This window comes from Molossus molossus, unplaced genomic scaffold (assembly GCF_014108415.1).
Source record: "Molossus molossus isolate mMolMol1 unplaced genomic scaffold, mMolMol1.p scaffold_m16_p_7, whole genome shotgun sequence".
Classification (NCBI taxonomy): domain Eukaryota; kingdom Metazoa; phylum Chordata; class Mammalia; order Chiroptera; family Molossidae; genus Molossus; species Molossus molossus.
The window spans coordinates 57,353,356-57,373,162 of NW_023425401.1; the positions used below are offsets into that span (position 1 = coordinate 57,353,356).

A 19,807-nucleotide genomic window follows, 5' to 3' on the forward strand; every position below is an offset into this window, starting at 1 on the left:
TGCATATTGCAAAGGAAAGGGACACTGGAAAAAAGATTGTCCCAGGATAATGATCCAGAAGGCAAATGCCGAATCTGAGCCCATGATCCTCTTTGAGGATCAGGACTGAGGGGACTGGGGCTCCTTCAAGCTAGGCTCCCAGGAACCCACGGTAACTCTAACTGTTTAAGGGAAGCCAGTTGACTTCCTAGTTGATAGGGGAGCCACCTTCTCTGTCCTCCAAGAGACAAAAGGAGCCCTCTCCAACGAGCGCACTTCCATCAGAGGGGCCACAGGAAAACCTAAATCCTACCCTTGGACTAGGGCAAGGATAACAGACCTTGGGAAGGGCACCATTACTCACTCTTTCCTAGTTATGCCTGAGTGCCCCTATCCCCTGCTGGGAAGAGACTTGTTGCAGAAATTACATGCTACCATCTCCTTTGAAGGGTCAGAATCCATTCTGAAGCTAGGGGAAAACAGACCCCAGGCCATTATGCTAACAGTGCCCCTTTCTGAAGAGTATTTGTTCTATGCGGATACTACTGAATAATCTGAGCGAGTGGAGCGGGGATACCTAGAGACCTTGCTAACTGAGATTCCTGGGGCCTGGGCAGAAACCAATGAACCTGGGCTGGCTGCTCACCAACCCCCAGTAATTGTTCAATTACTTAGTTCAGCCAGCCCTATTCGGGTTCGCCAATATCCAATTGCCCAAAAAGCCAAGGAAGGCATAGCTAAGCATATAAGAATACTATTAAAGGCGGGCATCCTTCAACCATGCCAATCCTTCTGGAACACCCCCCTCTTGCCTGTCAAGAAACCTGGGACGGAGGATTACAGGCCTGTACGGGACCTTAGGGAAGTCAACTGGAGGGTAGAGAATATCCATCCTACTGTGCCTAACCCTTATACCCTCTTGAGTTTGTTGATCCCTGACAGAACCTATTATACTGTACTGGATCTAAAGGATGCCTTCTTCTCGCGGCCTCTGTCACCTTTGAGCCAACCCATCTTTGCCTTCGAATGGATGGACCCCGAGGACGGATTCTTGGGTCAACTCACTTGGACCAGACTGCCTCAGGGTTTCAAGAATTCTCCAACAATCTTCGACGAGGCACTAAGCTGAGAACTTAAAGGCCTTCAGAGGACTTCATCCTCAGGTAACTCTTTTGCAATATGTAGATGACTTGCTTCTTGCTGCCACTAAAGAGGCGGACTGCCTGGCGGCCACACGAGCCCTCTTACGAGAAATGAGCCATTTGGGATATAGGGTCTCTGCCAAGAAGGCCCAAATTTGTGTGAGGACAGCCACCTACCTCGGGTACAACCTAACCAAAGGTAAGAGAACGCTTTCCTCCAGCCGCATCCAGGCCATTCTTGATATCCCCAACCCTACCACCAAAAGGCAAGTGTGGGAATTTTTAGGGGCGATCGGGTACTATAGACTTTGGATGCTGGGATTTGCTGAGATTGCCAAACCCTTGTACTCTAGCACAGGGGGGAGGGACCCCAACCTAGTTTGGACTGAGACTGAAGAGAAGGTTTTTCAGGATCTGACACAGGCCGTGACCTCAGCCCCCGCTCTAGCCCTCCCTGACATCACTAAGCCCTTCCAGCTCTTTGTGGCAGAAAGTAAGGGCATTGCAAAGGGAGTATTGACCCAAACCCTGGGCCCTTGGAGACGGCCCACTGCACACCTATCTAAGAGACTGGATCCTGTGGCAGCGGGTTGGCCAACTTGCATGAGGGTAATTGCTGCCACAGCCCTTTTAGTCAAAGAGGCACAGAAATTAACCTTGGGACAAGATACTCAAATCATCGGGGGCCATACCACTGAGGCCCTCTTGAGAACACCCCTGGACAGATGGATCTCCCATGCTTGCCTGACCCAATATCAGGTCTCGCTCCTGAACCCTCCCCATGTGACCTTTTCTAAGTCTACAGCCTTGAATCCAGAAACCCTGCTGCCAGAAGGAGATGGATCCAACTTGACTCATGACTGTCCTGAGATATTGGAAACGTCCTCCAGCTCTCGTCCAGACCTCACAGATGTCCCATTGCCTGATGCTGTGATCACTCTGTACACAGACGGGTGCAGCTTTCTGAACGATGGCTCCCGCCATGCTGGCGCTGTGTTGACCACTGAAGACGAGGCAATATGGGCACAAGCACTACCTCAGGGAACATCAGCACAAAGAGCAGAACTGATCGCTCTAACACAGGCATTGAACTGGGCAAAGGGAAAAAGTAAATATTTACACAGACAGCCGTTACACATTTGCCACGGCCCATGTCCATGGAGCTCTATATCAAGAGTGAGGCCTTCTAATCTCAGGGGGAAAAACAATTAAGAACAAAGAAGAAATCCTAGCGCTGCTAGGTGCTATATGGCTGCCAGAAAAACTTGCAGTTATACACTATAAAAGTCACCAGAAAGACAACAGCCCTATTAACAGGGGAAATGCCTTTGCTGACAAAACTGCAAAGGAGATTGCCCTCACAGAAGTAAGACCATTAGAGGTACTTCCCCTTCTACCCAGAAGGGAGCTCCCCTCCTCCCCGTCTTACACAGAAGAAGAACTAAAACTTGGAGAGAAGTTCAACTGCAAAGCAGAGAAAGGGGGATGGCACAGACTCCCTGATGGACGGTTGTTGCTCTCAAAAGCCTTAGGCACCGAACTAATCAGAGACTTACACCATAGCACTCCCTAGGAACCTCCAAGCTAATCACCCTTGTGGGAAAGCATTTTTATGTTCCAGACTTGAAGACTATTGCCAGCTCAGAAACTGCCAGATGCACTGCCTGCGCTAAAGTGAACCCTGCCCCCCACAAGGCGATTGCAGGCACCAGAGAACGTGGATGAGGACCTGGAGAACTATGGGAATTGGACTTTACTGAACTACCTCCCAGAAAATTCGGCTACAAGTGCCTTCTTATTTTTATAGATACCTATTCAGGATGGGTAGAAGCTTTCCCCACGAAGGGAGAAACTGCCTCCATAGTTGTCAGACACCTACTTTCTGGGATCATCCCACGATTTGGCCTACCATTAGCCCTGGGGTCCGACAATGGTCTGGCTTTTATAGCCAGAATCTCTCAAGCTTTAGCTAAAGCTCTAGGAATCAACTGGAAACTCCATTGCATTTATAGACCTCAGAGTTCAGCACAGGTAGAAAGGATGAACAAAACTCTAAAGGAAACTTTAACCAAACTAAAACTAGAGACTGGCGAGAATGGGTAAGTCTCTTGCCTTTTGCTCTCCTCCGAACTCGTTGTTCCCCCTATCTGAAACACCTGACCCCTTTCAAAATTATATTCAGGAGACCTCCACCTCTCCTCCCAAAACTAAACTCAGAGCATTTATCTGAACTTAATAACAAAGAATTCTTAAGTCCCTTCAGGCTGTCCAGGCTATAAGACAAGAAGCTCGGCTGGTTGCAGATCAGAGGACACCAGAGACGCCACTTGTCACATCGCCCCTCGTCGAACCTGGAGACTGGGTATGGACTAAGAAAATAAACAAAAGAAACCTTGAACCTACTTGGGAGGGTCCTCACCTTGTCATCCTATCAACCCCAACTGCAGTGAAGGTTGAAGGTAAACGCTGTTGGATCCACCACACCCAGGTAAAGAAAGCTAATCCTGAACACATACCCACAAGATGGGAAGTCTCCACTCAGCCAGGGGATCCATCAAAACTCAAATTTACCTCCTCCTTGCAATAATAGGATTCAAACCCGCCACCTCTAATCTCACTAAATACCAATGGGCCCTCATAAGGACTACTGATGACAAAACTGTCGCTACTAATGAAACTTGGTCAACCTCTCAGGTCACTCTGACGACCGATTTCTCCAAGTTCTTTGATGATAACTTGCGAAATACTGGACTGAAGGCAACTCACCGAGAGGGCCCCCTCACTTCTGTCAGATGACACGAAGATGGTTATGACCAAAGTGATGGGGAAGAGGGGAATGTAAACAACAGTCGATGGCATTCCGAGCATTATATCTGCCCCGAGACACCACCCGGCAAATGACAGACGTGTGGGTCTCTTGGCGATTATTATTGTAAAAATTGGGGATGTGAAACCTTAGCATTAGGCTGGACCCCCACCAAGAAAGACCCCCATATTAAGTTCTTTCAACACACAAGCCCCAAGCCCACCTGGGGAGACCCCAATTGCACTCAACAACTTTGCAACCCTACGACAGTCACCATAAAGCACCTTACCGATCCCCTACGGGCAACTGGGCGAACATGGGAAGTCAGACTCTATATTGCCGGTCATGACCCAGGTGCCCTACTCACCATTCAGCGGTTACCAGTTGTCCCTCGCTCGACTTCACATCAGGGATCCCACTCTGGGCTCCCTATTAAGAACCCCATTGGGCCCAACCAAGTTGTGAACCCTAAACCTGGGGTCTCCACCACTCAGACACCTGAGGCTAACCGAACTATCCCTAAGATTCAGAGCCCCAATTAGTTCCTGTGCCCCTAGAAAACCCATTAACTGATTTTGGTAACTCCTTGCTAACCATGTTAGATTCTGTGTTTCCCTTACTAAATGAGACCCAACCCAATACTACTAAAGACTGTCGGCTCTGTGTGGACCCAGCTCCTCCATACCATGTGGGCATCAGTGCGAACATCACGACTATTGGAGAACAAGCCATCAAGAACTTCTCCGTCACGGACCAGGACAAACCAGGTGAAGGAAACTTAACAGATTGTCGAACAAGGCAAACTGACCCTTGCAGACCTACAAGGACAAGGGACCTGCTTCACCACTGGGAACTATGACCTCAGCACTTCGCCCTATAAAGACGATTGCTAACTGTAACGACCTTGCAGGCCGCTTCAACCCCATGGACTCTTACAGCTCCCACAGGAGCCTGGTTTGCATGTTTAACTGGAATAAGCTGTTGTATTTCCCCAAAGAATGTTTCAGACTTATGTATCAGCACTTATATTATTCCTCAGGTCTATTTATATGCTGGGCCAACTGGCGACACCCACTTCTTACCCCAAGAATACCCTAGACTACACAGAAGAACCCCCATCCTGATTCCAATCCTGGCAACCCTAGGTATAGCAGGGTCAGCTGCAATAGGGGCATCTGCCCTTATACTAGGAGAAATAAGAATTAGAAAACTATCCGCCACCCTGTCCAAAGACATAGCCCTCCTGCAGACCCAGGTAGCCTACCTAGAAAAACAGGTTAATTCCCTTGCTGAAGTTACTTTGCAAAATAGGAGAGGCTTAGATTTATTATTCTTAAGACAAGGGGGTCTATGTGCAGCCTTAGGTGAAACCTGCTGTTTCTATGCCAACCATTCAGGTATAATCAGACAGAGCATCCAAATTCTAAGACAAAGACTTAAACAAAGGGAAAAAAAAGAACAGGCCTCCCATAATTGGTATGAAAACTTATTTAACTGGTCATGGCAAACATCCCTGATTTCAGCTATAGCAGGGCCCCTACTGTTATTATTAATTAGAATAACTTGTGGACCCATCCTAATTAATAGACTCATAGCCTTCATCAGAGAAAGAGTCCAATCAGTCAAACTTATGGTCTTAGCACAATCCTACCAGAGATTGTCTCCCCATGACAATTATGAATCAATGGTTTGATCCACTCACAAGAAAAGGGGGGAATGTTATAGCTCACTATCCTTGGAATTCAATAAAGAAAAACAACTTGTCCTTGAGCTGCCCTAATTAATAACCTCAGGGACAGCAAGATGAACAATGGGGAATGTTTTAGACGGCTTTAGCCCCATAAAAATTAACCAGAGTTTGACCTTCACCGGGAATTTGAAAAGCAACATCCTTCAGAAAAAGGGAGGACAGAAACGGCCCCAAGGCCAGAGTGTCCTGCATGCTCTAAATAAACTGATAGGGAGAATCTGAAGCTCCCTTTACCCCATAAAACTATAACTGTTAAAAATGTATATATTGCACCTGTCTAACCGCTGATATCCGTCTCTGTCACAAAGCTTGCTAGCTAGTATTTGTTTAACCCTGATTATAAAAGGGCTGACGGTCTGCTGCTGGTGGCTGCAGTTCTCCTCTGTGTAGGTTAGCTGCAGTCCCTGCGCAGGTAGTAAAGCTCACCTCTAATTCACCCAACTTTGTATCCGAGTGAGGTTGACTCTCCTGGGTTACAACACCCTGTGCGAGCTGTGGAAGCAGCAGAGGCCAGTGCCTCACCTCAATGTGAAGGGAAAAAATGCTACTATTAAATTCAAGCTGCTGGAGGCCTGGGAGTTGCTACAGGCCCTGGAACAAGCCCCTTCCCCTGCCTCTTCTCCAGCCTCCTAGAAGCAGCTAAGGACAACAGATAATTAAACAGCTCATTTTTGAGCACACTAAAGGAAAACAGTAATCACCAAAAATCATATGGCTAATTTAAGTTATTAACATAAAATACAGGTTCGTTTCGCCTGAGTTTGTAGGAATAAGTTCATGTTATTTATTTCTGTGCAAAATTTTTCAAGAAAATGGCTTCGGTAATAATTGACTGCTTATTAAAAATAATAAATACACGCCTGGCCAGTGTGACTCAGTGGATTGAACATTGTCCTATGGACTGAGAGGTCCTGGTTCGATTCCCAGTCAAGCACATGACGGGGTTACGGGCTCGATCCCTGGTGGGCAGCGTGCAGAAGGCAGCTGATTGCTGTTTCTCTCTCACATCGATGTTTCTCTCTCTCTTCCTCTCTCTGAAAAATCAATAAAAACATATTAAAAAAATAAAAATAATAAATACATTTAACTAAAATGAAGGGCTTTTATATAAAGTTTTTCAGCAAAGTCTTTGCTAACTTAGTTTTCCAAAGTCTTTGCTAACTTGAGCTTTGGAGGTTTGCTTAGTTAAATGATTAAAATGTCAAATATCTAGCCCTGACTAGTTCGGTTCAGCAGTTAGAACATCAGTCCACAGACCAGAGAGTCCCAGGTTCAGTTCCCGCTAAGAGCACATATCTCAGTTGCAGTTTGTCCCCGGCCCCGGTTGGGGTCGTGTGGGTGGCAACCCGTCGATGTGTCTCTCTCACATCGATGTTTCTCTCTCTTCCTCCCTCTCTTCCTCCTGCTCTATCTGAAGATAAATGCAAAAATGTCCTCGGGAGAGGATAAAAATAAATTAAATAAATAAATAAATATGTAAATAAAAGAAATAATAACTATGTTTTTTTTGTTTGTTTTTGGTACGTGCCCCTAGCGGGAACCAAGCCCGGGACCTGGGACTCTCTGGTCCACAGGCCAATGCTCCAACTTCTGAGCCAAACTGGCCATGGTATATGTGCATATTTTTAATGGATGTCTGGAGATTACTTAAAAATCTCCAAAGGTCTACAAATTCTAATATACTTTCTTTTATAACTCTGATTGTTATTCTGGAATGTTGTGTTATACAAAAATGAACAGGATTCTGTGCCAATTACATTGTAATTACATCTATAACTATGTCATTTAAGTTTCCTTTTTGTCATTTACAGATAGCCATTGTTTTACTCTGATGCATTTGCAAAGATGATACATCTTCTGAAAGATCCATGGAAAGGACTCTGGCTTATTTTAAATTACATATCTCTAAGAATAAATTTTCAGATAATCCCCTTGAACTGGGTGGAAATTTCTAGAACTCTGGGAAACACCTAAATTTATGGAAGTACTGGCAAGAAAAATCAGGAGAAACAAAATTTGATTATAGGACTGAATGAACTAAAAATAATTATCATTTTTGTAATTCTTTTAAGTATTGCTGATTTTTAATCTTTTTGTTTTCCAGATATAAGAAAACTATTTTCTTTTCTTAAAGCAATTAAGTAAATTTTACTTTTATAAGCAATATTGAGACATTCATATTTTTCTCCTTATTTGATCCCTCCAAAATTTGGAAGCTCTTAATGAGTATTAGTACTTTTATGGCAATATGTTCATTTGTATGAATCCCATAGGAATCTGATTTCTTTATAATGCGATACATAGAGCCAGTTTCCAGTTGTGGTTTTATACCAAGACTTTGACTAGAATATCATGTCTAAGAGAGACATGCCAGGACTCTAGATGTCACCAGAAAGCTTTAAGAAATGAAGATTGACTTTGAAGCCAAAAAAGCCCCTTAGAAACAGGGCCTGGTACCTCGCATGGCCACGTGGTTGATAGCAATCTTTCCAGGTAAGGAACAAAGGTTGCTTCCCTAAAAGATGGCAAAAAGGAACCTCAGCATCTTTGGGAACCTCAATTTGAGAACACAGCCCAATTCTGCAGGTATTCCAGGCACCACCTGATGGCAATAGTGGCTTTGGCTTCCCTGCCCTGAGGGGTTTATGGTTGATTGCTCACTAAAGCTCAATCTAAAGATTCCTTATCAATGAGTAACTTTCCAGCAAAGTAAAACTAAAAAGAGCCTATGCAATCAATTTGATCTATTGATACTCTTGTGTTTATGCAATAACCAAGCCAGACTAGAACTAGAATTTATACAGTCTCTTTAACAGGAAGGTACTCTTAGGGAGAGAAAAACTGCCTCATTGGAAACCACCAATACCCAGTCATGGGTATTGAACTCCAATGCTGTTAATTGTCTTCTATCTATCAGATTGTCACTATGTTATTTCATTCCAGCAAAAGCCTTGAATTTTGAAGTCTTCACAACTGGCTTATAATTTAATGTATACATTAACCTTTATGTTTTGTGTTCTTCTGTTTACTACAATATATGCCTGTGTCTTTGTTTACCTAATTACTTACTCATGGTTTGGACTTATGATTGCGTTAGTGAAACATGACGGTCTATTGGCTTTATTTAAAACTGCTTTCCCTTTTTGGCTCCCTTTTGTCAGACAGGGAGAACCTCAAGACTCTGCCCCACCCTGGTCAGTAGGAAGTAGTTACAGAGAGACCCAACACACCTTTTCCTTGAAAGGATTCAGTGCCAATATTCATAAGGGAAAAATATAATAAGCCAGGAATAATATACTTCAACAACAAGACACTGTCCATTTAAAACTAATCTCATAGCCTGGCCGGTGTGGCTCAGTGGATTGAGCATCATTCCATGGACTGAGAGGTCCTGGTTCAATTTCCAGTCGGGGCACATGCCTGAATTGCAGGCTCAATCCCCAGTAGGGAAAACATGCAGGAGGCAGCTAATCAATGTATCTCTCTCACATCGATGTTTCTATCTCTCTGTACCTTCCTATCTCCCTAAAAAATAAATAAATAAAAAGTATTTTTAAATAATAATAAAATTAATCTCATAGATATGAGATGATAAAACCAACAGGAGGGAATTAAAGGGGTAGGAGGTAATAATAGAATAGAGAACTAATTATAGTGAGGTACTAACCATACTTATAAGAAATGTTAATCATCCTTTACAATGTTAATCATAACTGCTTTGTTCTAATTAGAGAAAAAGAGCATTCTGACCTGGCTGAGAGCTGTACAGCTTGGGAGTTTACCTGAGGAATGATGTCCATTCTCCTAATCTGAGAACAAGGGGGACTACTTTACATCATGGAAAGATTAACAGCAACCTGATTATCAAAACAATGAACCTGTGATGGCAACTCACTAGCAATCAGCCCTGCAGCCCCCAGCCCACATTCCTCCCCCTTACCTGTAACCATTTTACCTAATTTTCCCCCCTTTTTTTCTAACTACCTTTTCTCACATAGTCATTGTTTCTCTACCTTTTAAAAGCAGCTGGCAAGTGGTGGGGGGTGGGGAGGTTGCAGAGCAGGTTTTATGGGATAACCCACTGCTCTCCCATACTGCTGGCAATATTAGAATAAATGCTCATAAATAATTAAATCTTGCCTCTGCTTTTTTGGCTCAAGTAGTGACAGGCGTCAATCTGAGGGAGACAGGAATAAGGAGAAATTCCTCAACAGTGAGAAGGGCCTGAGCTTGGAAGAAAATACTTTTCTTATCTGCCAAGGATGTACATGTAGTTTCTTCTTGGGAAAGAGAGTTCCTGAGTTCTATCCCAGCTCTCTATCCAGTTTTTTAACTGCTGAAGCAAAACAAAATGGAAAGGTTGGAGTATAAGAATAATTACTTGGCCTGAAGACTTAGTGGAATTTCCCCAAATAGTTTACCAAATATGAACTATTTTAGGCTCAAGTTGGGATTTTTTTTTTTTTTTTTCTTTTTAATTTAGAAGCAACCCTGAATACACTTAAACCCTATTATGAACTGTGTTACCAGAAGTCTGGAAGTTTATACTTCAAATTTCCTGTCATTTTTTTCCCCATACTCATTTGTTTGAAGTCATGTACTACTCATATGGGGTGGGGGGATCAACATCTGAGATAAATGGCAGTTTTTCTAAGTTTCTTAGTGTTTTTACCTGCTGATAAGATTTTTATTTTTATTTTTTTCCATTTTAAAACATTTCTATTTTTCAATTACAGTTGACATACATTATTACATTTGTTTCAGGTGTATACTACAGTGATTAGACACCATACATATTTATTAGAAAATTATTGACTATATTACCTATGCTGTACTTTACTTCCCCATGACTACTCTGTAACAATTTGTATATCTTTAAAAAGAATTTTTTTTCTTTGATTTTTAGAGAGAGAGGAAGGAAGAGAGAGAGATAGAAACACAGATGAGAGATAACATTGATTGGTCACCTCCTGCATGCCTCACTCTGGGGATTGGGACCACAACCTGGGTATGTGTCCTGACTAGGAATCAAACTGGCAACCTCTTGGTGCAAGGGTCAATGCTCAACCACTGAGCTACACCAGCTGGGCACAATTTGTATATCTTAATCTCTTCACCTTTTTACCTATGCTCTGCCCCCCCCCCCCCCCCCATCTGGCAACTGTCAAAATGTTTTCTGTATCGGCCCTGGCTGGTGTGCTCAGTGGTTACAGTGTCATCCCACACACCAAAGGGTCTTGGGTTTGATTCCTAGTCAAGGGCACATACCTGGGTTACAGGTTCGATCCCTGGCTCCAGTCAGGGCATATGTGGGAGGCAACTGATCAATGTGTCTCTCTCACATTGATGTTTTTTTCTCTCTCTTTCTCCCCCACCTTCTTCCCTCCCTTCCACTCTCGGTAAAAATCAATGGAAAAAGTATCCTCGTATCCTCAAGTGAGGAATAACAACAACAAAAATGTTTTCTGTATCTATGAGTCTGTATCTGTTCTGCATGTTTGTTTATTATTTTTTAGACTCAACTGTTGATAGATATGTATTTATTACCATTTTATTCTTTATATTTCTTTTTTCCCTCCTATTTTTTTTTTTTTTTATCCTCACCCAAGGACATATTTTTGCATTTATCTTCAGATGGAGCAGGGGAAAGAGAGGAGAAAAGAGAAAGAGAGAAACAGTGATGTGAGAGGGACACATCAACTAGTCACCACCCACACGACCCCAACCAGGACCGGGGACAAACTGTAACTGAGGTATGTGCCCCTAGCGGGAACCGAACCCAGAACTCTCTGATCTGCAGGCCGACACTCTAACCGCTGAGCCAAACTGGCCAGGGCTCCCTCCTTCTTCTTAAAGAAGACCCTTTAACATTTCCTGTAACACTGGTTTGGTGGTGATGAAAGACAACTTTGTTGAGTGAAGTAATCTTGGTTGTAGGTCTTTGTTTTTCATCACTTTGAATATTTCTTGACAATCCCTTCTGGCCTAAAATGTTTTTATTGAGAAATCAGCTGACAAGTTTTATGGGAGCTCTCTTGTAGGTAACTAACTGCATTTCTCTTGCTGCTTTTAAGATTATCTCTTTGTCTTTAACATTTGGCATTTTAATTATGATGTTTCTTGGTATAGGCCTCTTTGGGTTTATCTTGTTTGGGGACTCTCTGGGCTTCTTGAACTTACATGTCTGTTTCCTCCAGCAAGTTAGGAATGTTTTCTGTCATTTTTTCAAACAGGTTTTCAACTTCGTACTCTCTCTCTTCTCCTTCCAGCACCTCTATGATGTGAATGTTAGTATGCTCGAAGTTGTCCAAGAGGCTTCTTACACTATCCTCATTTTTTTTCCTCTTTTTGCTGTTCTGATTGGGTGTTTTTTGCTTCCTTATATTCCAAATCAGACTTGATTCTCTGTTTCATCTACTCTACTGTTGATTACCTATAAATTATTTTTTATTTCAGTTAGTGTATTCTTCATTTCTTTTTTTTTTTTAAGGTATTTTTTAAATCTTTATTGTTGAAGGTATTACAGATGTTCCTCATTTTTCCCCCATTGACCTCCTCCCGCCCCCCTCCTGCCTTTTCCCACACTGTTGTCTGTGTCCATTGGTTATGCATATAAGTTCTTTGGTTTATTTCTTCCCACCTCCCAATCCCCCTTCTCTTTGAGGTTTGTCAGTCTAGCAACCAATTTGTTCTTCTTAATCTCTTCACCTTTTTTACCCATTCCTCCAACCCCCCTCCCATCTGGCAACCAACAAAATGTTCTCTGTATCTATGAGAATGTTTCTGTTCTGCCTGTTCATTTTGTTTGTAGATTCTATTGTCGATAGATATGTATTCATTGCCATTTTGTTTGTTCATATATTTTATCTTTTTCTTCAAAAAGATCCTTCAACATTTCATATAATAATGGTTTGGTGGTGATGAACTCCTTTAGCTTCTCCTTGTCTGGGAAACTCTTTATATGGCCATCGATTCTAAATGACAGCTTTGCAGGATAGAGTAATCTTGGTTGTAGGTTCTTGCTTTTCATCACTCTGAATATTTCTTCCCACTCCCTTCTGGCCTGCAAAGTTTCTTTTGAGAAATCAGCTGACAGCCTTATGGGAACTCCCTTGTAGGTAACTCTCTTGCTGCTTTTAAGATTCTCTCTTTGTCTTGAACCTTTTGCATTTTGATGATGATGTGTCTTGGTGTGGGCCTCTTGGGGTTCATCTTGTTTGGGACTCTCTGTGCTTCCTGGACTTGTATGTCTGTTTCCTTCACCAAGTTAGGGAAGTTTTCTGCCATTATTGTCAAATAGGTTTTCGATTTTTTACCTCCCTCTTCTCCTTCTGGCACCCCAAAGATGCAAATGTTGGTACGCTTGAAGTTGTCCCAGAGGCTCCTTACACTATCCTCATTTTTTTTGGATTCTTTTTTCTTTTTGCTGTTCTGATTAGGTGTTTTTTGCTTCCTTATATTCCAAATCGATAGTTTGCTTCTTTGCTTTACCTACTCTACTATTGAATCTGTGTAAATTATTTTTTATTTCAGTTAGTGCCTCCTTCATTTCTGACTGGTCCTTTTTTATGTTCTTGAGGCCCTCACTAAGTTCACTGAGGTTCTCACTAAGTTCATTGAGCATCTTTATAAACGGTGTTTTGAACTCTGAATCTAGTAGATTGTCTCCATTTTGTTTAGCTCTTTTTGTGGAGTTTTGTTTTTTCATTTGGGACATGTTTCTTTGTCTCCCCATTTTGGCTGCCTCCCTGTGTTTGTTTTTATGTATTAGGTAGAGCTGCTATGTCTCCCAGGCTTGGTAGTGCGGCCTAATGTAGTAGGTATTCTGTAGGGTCCAGAGGCACAGCCTCCCTGATCACTCATGTTGGGCACTCAATGTTCATCCCTCATCCCTGTGAGGGCTGTGTATATCTGTCTCTTGTAGTTGAGTCTTGATTGCTGTTGGCATAGGGCCCACTCCACAGAGCAGGATTTACTCTGGTGGGGCTTTGTTGCCCCACTGAACCCGCCCCTTGAGTGTGTCACTTGTGTAGATGGTTTGATGGTGATACTTCAACATGATCTGAAGCTGTCCACTAGGTGTGCTGGCTCTGGGGCTTTCTGGGAGATGCAGGCCAAAGTCAGCTGCTGCCTGTGTCCTGCCCAGGGCCACCCAGCAGGAGCTACAAAGGGATCTGCAGATGGTTGTTACTTGTGTTTGGGCTTGGAGTTGCCCAAGTGAGGCTAAACTGCGAACCAAGGCTGGCTCTTGCTATTGCCAAGGTTGGGGCCACTTAGAGAGAGGCACAGGGTTTGCTCAGGCCAGCTGTTACTTTTTTGAGAGATTTTCAGAAAGTCTGAAGCATGAGCCAAGATAGGCCATTCATTTTTTTTTTTTTTTTCCTCACCCGAGGACATTTTCCCATTTTTTGTTCAGGTAGAGTGGGAGGGAGAGAGAGGAATAGAGAGAGAGAGAGAGAAACATTGATGTGAAAGGAACACATCGAGTGGCTGCCACCCGCACAACCGACCAGGGCCGGGGACAAACTGCAACCGAGGTACGTGCCCTTAGCGGGAACCGAACCCGGGTCTCTCAGGACCGCAGGCCGACGCTCTAACCGCTGAGCCAAACCGGCCAGGATAGGCCATTCATTTTGAAATGCCACTGGAAACAGCTTGGGTGGGTCTGAAAGTTGGGTGGGGCAGGGCCTCAGGGAATCACAAGGTGGGGTGAATAGTGTGAGCCAGGTTGTTGGAGTCTCAGATAAGACACCAGCCTGGCAGCTCTGTGGAGAGAGGGGTCATCAAGGGAACAATGGCCTCTGCCAGCATTTCTGCTTGGGAAAAAGCTACTCCTCCAGCCCTTGCTGTGAAGCCAGATAATTCAGTTCCTCCCCATGTGTCTCTGGTCCCTTTCAAGCTGCCTCACCTGTGCTGGAGCTCAAAGGGAGTGAGTCCCATTAAATCCGTGTGTCCGTGTGCCCGTGTGCAGGCCCTTTAAGAGGAACTGCCTGGGGCTCCAGCAACCTCCATCTTCCTCAGTTTCAATCCCACTGGTTCCCAGAAGTTATGAGGACTTCTCTTCTTGGCACTAGAACCATGAGATAGAGAACCTGGTGTGGATTTGGAACTCTTTGCTCTTCGGGGAGGGGGAGATATCCCTTCCAATTTCTTTTTTCTGGTTCTAACTTTATTATTATTATTATTATTATTATTATTATTATTATTATTTTATCCTCACCCGAGGACATTTTTTCATTTTTTGTTCAGATAGAGTGGGAGGGAGAGAGAGAGAGAGAGAAACATCGACGTGAAAGGTACACATCGAGTGGCTGCCACCCACACGACCCAACCAGGGCCAGGGACAAACTGTAACCGTGATACGTGCCCTTAGCCCAAACCAAACCCGGGTCTCTCTGGACCGCAGGCCAATGCTCTAACCGCTGAGCCAAACTGGCCAGGGCTCCCTTCCAATTTTTATCTGCCCCATGTGGGTGTGGGACTAGCCTATTCCACATCTCCACCCCTCCTACCAGTCTCCATGCGGCTGCTTCTTTAATTCCCTAGTTGTAAGACTTCCATCTAGCCACTTTTCAGGTGGTTCATGATGGTTGTTCTACAGTTTAGTTGTAATTTTGATGTCTTAATTTACTTTAACATCACTCTTTTTTTATTTTTATTTTTTACTACAAAATATTTTATTTATAACCTAATTTGTTAAATGGGCATATACAATGACTTTGGCAAATTTGATTAACAAAACAAAATAATATCCAAATTGAATAATTTATTGCTGGTCTAAAGCTTGCCTTGTTTTACATTTAAGTAGAATTTACATTGTGTACAAACAGTAGATATCAATATTTAAAGAAATTAATTGTGACCTATTCAATAAGGCAATCATCTTGGTAGTAAACTTTTATTGAAATCTTACATAACTCAGGCTTTATAAAAACCCAACATAACTGAAAAATGAATTATCTCTCTGAAGCCTTAAGTATCCAAAGCTTGAAACGGTTTAAACTTAAAAGTCAGCGAACAAATAAACTCCCTGCAGCAGATCCTGCTGAAATACTTTAAAAAAAAAAAATCTAAATTAGCTTAATCTTTACAAAAGTTATTTTAGCTCAAAAGCTATAAAATCAAAGTTATCTTAATCCTACAAAGAAGAGAGAAAGGTCTCCATGCCTCCATTTCTTTAGAACCCCAACTTTTTAATCAAATTTGGCCACAAATCACATTTTTGTGTGCCCTTGTTTTCAGGAGATTCCTCTTGCAGAAGAGGCCAAGTACAGCCATGGAAGAATAATGCCTAAGCAAGTAGAAGAATGTTCCATAATTGTGTGCAAAGAACATAGAATTCTGGGTTAATCTCTGGAACTCTATCTGGACCATGACCTTGACTTTGAGTGGAATCTAGAAGGAGATCCTGAAGCTCTTTTTGGTGGAGGGGACAAAGAATGAGCTTTTGAGGGTGGAGCAGGTTGGGGAGAATTGGAACTAGCTCCTCCATCTAGATTTTTTCTTTGGGGGAAGGAGATCAAGAACAGAGACCTGCTTTGAGATTTCTCATACTCATCCTTAAACCTGCTTCAAGAGCAGGGAGGGGGCCAGGATCAGATTTAGACTTTGATTTGCTCTTTGATTTAGATTTTCCTGCCTTCTGATCCAGAATGTGATTGACTTTTGTGCCCAGACCTGGGTAGGGAGGACTTTTTGAAATACTTCCAGATCTACAGTGGCTGCTCCTGGGACTCCTGCTTTGTGACCTCCTTCTAGATTGTGATCTTGAACTGCTTCCAGAATAAGACCGCCTATGGCTCATTTGTGCTTTATCTTCAACGAGTCTAATATTTCTGCCATTTATTTCTATACCATCTAGTTTACCCAAAGCAGGCTTCATGTCAGAGTAGGAGAGAAACTCAATTAGGCCTTTGTGCTTTCTTTGTGAGCATCCGCATAGGTTACTTCACCTGCTGGTCTCATGAAATCCTTTAAATGTTACTAACTGCCGAGACTAAAAAGATTTTCTATAATAAGTCTGAATTTTGTAGGAACAGGTGGTCCATATTTGCCTCTGCCAGAAGTTCTCCAAATGCTGTATCCACCTCCACCACTGTGTTTTAGTATCTGCAGCCCTTCCGATCCTGCGGCAGCGGGAGAGTTCCACGATCACACGCTCTCCGCAGAGGTCGCAGGGGTTCACCTCGTAAAGGGCATGGCGGGAGGCCTTGAACTCCACGAAGTCTACTCATTTTTTAGGTCTATTTGGAGGAGGCGGCCATAGCACTGAAAAGGCGCTGAATGTCATTCTCCTGGACGTGGTCACCCAGGCTCCTTATGTAGATGCACCGCATGTCGGTGGCAGGCCAGGGGCCCAAGAGTTGTCAGAACGCGGACTGCAAGGCAGAAACCGTGAGTCAGGTGCAGGGACGTCAAAAGCCCAAACATGTGCCTTCCACAGCAGGGGCGACCAACTCTAGCCACATAATGTACTTTAACATCTCTTTATGGTACAGTTCAAAATATCTATTGCTCCTCTACAAATCACGTTTTTAGTCCTAGCTTTGTTGAACTTATTGAGCTTTCTTGTATATAAGATCCATTTCAGTTGTGTGCCACACGATTTCATCTACACCTCAGCTTTGAAACAACTTCCCTAAAGAAATTAGCTCTTTTCCTCTCCTTGCTAATACAATTATTAACAGCAGCCAGCAGCAACCATTTCTTTTTATTTTTTTTCTAAGAGGAAATGCTTTAAAGAAGTCTCTGGTTTGAAAAATTAGAGAAGCCAGCTCCTGTCTCTATAGATTAAAATCCCTTTAGCTAAAAAAAACCCTGCCCATGTCTATAATCCATATAGGTTTTTGTTTGTTTGTTTGTTTGTTTTTAGCTGAGTTCACAGCCAGTATCTAATGATTTTTTTTTTTTTTTTTATCCTCACTCAAGGACATTTTTCCACTTTTTATTCAGATAGAGCGGGAGGGAGAGAGAGGAAGAGAGAGAGGGGAACATCGACGTGAAAGGGACACATCGAGTGGCCTCCACCCACACGACCCAACCAGGGCCGGGGACAAACTGCAACCAAGGTACGTGCCCTTAGCGGGAACCGAACCCGGGTCTTTCTGGACCACAGGCTGACGCTCCAACCACTGAGCCAAACCAGCCAGGGCTCTAATGATTCTTAAAAAATAATTTATCATACTTTTTATAGTATAACTATATTTGAAATACCTTCCAACTCCTTCTGGCACAAAAACTTTAACTCAGGTACAAGACATGAGTAGATGATTTGGGACAAATGGGTAAAGATAATTTCTTTGTGGATTTCATCAAATCCTGTTTTTAAACTATTGTGCCATTATGTTGTTTTTGGGATGATAGTTATGTTGGTCTAAAATTTTATGTAAATAATTAGAACTTATATTTCCACTCAGCAGCTCATAGATTTAATTTTATTACTTCTTATACTAGAAAACAAAACGTTCTTAGTAGCTATTTTGGCTTCAAGTTAGCTTTCTGTCTTCATGATCTTTATTAGACTTAACTGGCCTAAAACCAGTTAGAAAAGACTCCATTATAGCTCTAATTTATTGGTTTCACATTTGCTGAATCAGAAGCTTTTTTTTTTTTCCAGTTCATGTTTTATTAACCCATTTACAATTACTTGTCTTCCAGTTTATTGAAGCAACAGGTCAGACAACATTTGCCACAGAATGCAATAATGTCTGTCAAGGTGTCTGGCCATAAAAACTCCAGCACCATGTTCATTTGAAGGGCATTCCTGACAAAGGTGGTTGATATTGCTATTCTTGTCCACTTTGTAGTATTTCAGGACAGCCAACTTAAATTTTTTTCTCTTAGCTTATTCTTCTTGGCAGTGGTGCAAGACTTCTTCCTTTTCTTAGCACCACCATGAAGTCTCAACACAAGATGAGTGGACTCCTTTTGAATGTATTATTCAGATAAAGTATGTCCATCTTACTGTTTCTTGACAGCAAAAATCAGTCTTTGCTGATCAGAAGGAATTCCTTTCCTTATCCTGGATCTTAGCCTTTACATTTTCTACTGTATCCTAGGGTTCAACCTCAATTGAGAGTGATGGTCTTTCCTATAAGGGTTTCACGAATATCTTGCATCTTGGTTGCAGTCCTACCATAGAGAGCCAATGGAAAAGGAATAGCATTGCACAGGCCCTGTGAATCAGAAGCTTTTATAAAGGCCTATTCAATTGGTAAACAATGTCTTTGTCTCGAGGTTTTTATTAGTCCCACCTTTAGACTTTGTCATTATAAAAATTCCCTCCATCTGAGAATTTGGAGACCCAGGTTTCTAGTCTAGGCTACTTCAAATGTGTTCTATAACCTTGGGCGAGTTGTTTTGCCTCCGTGGGCCTCAGCTTCTTTCTAAGAAGGGTGCTTAAAATCACAGTAGCTACTATCTCATTTTTCCTATGTGCCAAGCGCTGTACTAAGTATCTCCTTACAAGAGCTCCATAAGTTGAGGATTATCCTTTCCCATTTTCCAGAAAAGAAAACTGAAGTGTTAGAATCTGAATTCAAATTTAAGTTTAGGTAACCCCAAAAAGCCACGTTTCCACTGCACACTCCCAGACACCTCTTACCTCACGTCTCATGGTTTCCTGGTTTATAATACACTCAAACCCAGGACTTGACTCAAAATCCTCTACCTGGTCATTCTATTATTGTTTTGTTTCTTTTTTTTTTAATCCTCACCCGAGGACATTTTTCCATTTTTTGTTCAGATGGGGGGGGAGGGGGAGGAAGAGAGAGATAGAGAGAAACATCGACGTGAAAGGGACACATCGAGTGGCTGTCACCCGCACAACCCAACCAGGGCCGGGGACAAACTGCAACCGAGGTACGCGCCCTTAGTGGAAACCGAACCCGGGTCTCTGTGGACCACAGGCTGACGCTCTAACTGCTGAGCCAAACTGTCCAGGGCTGTTTATTCTTTTTGTTGTATCAAGCTCTAAAGCAGTGTGTCTCAACTTCAGCACTAGTGACATTTTAGACAGAAAAGTTCTTTGGAATAGTCCTGTACGCTGTAGGATGTTTGGTAGCATCAGCGGCCTCTACCTACTAGACATCCACCCTTAAAAGAAAAAGAAGAGATTCCCTCCTGATTCGA

General features: G+C 42.8%; 1 pseudogene; it reads right to left on the minus strand.

Annotated features, from left to right (window-relative positions):
* Nucleotides 1-16,023: 16,023 nt before the first annotated feature.
* LOC118620493 lies at nucleotides 16,024-17,013 on the minus strand (annotated as a pseudogene).
* Between the last annotated feature and the right edge of the window lie 2,794 nt (nucleotides 17,014-19,807).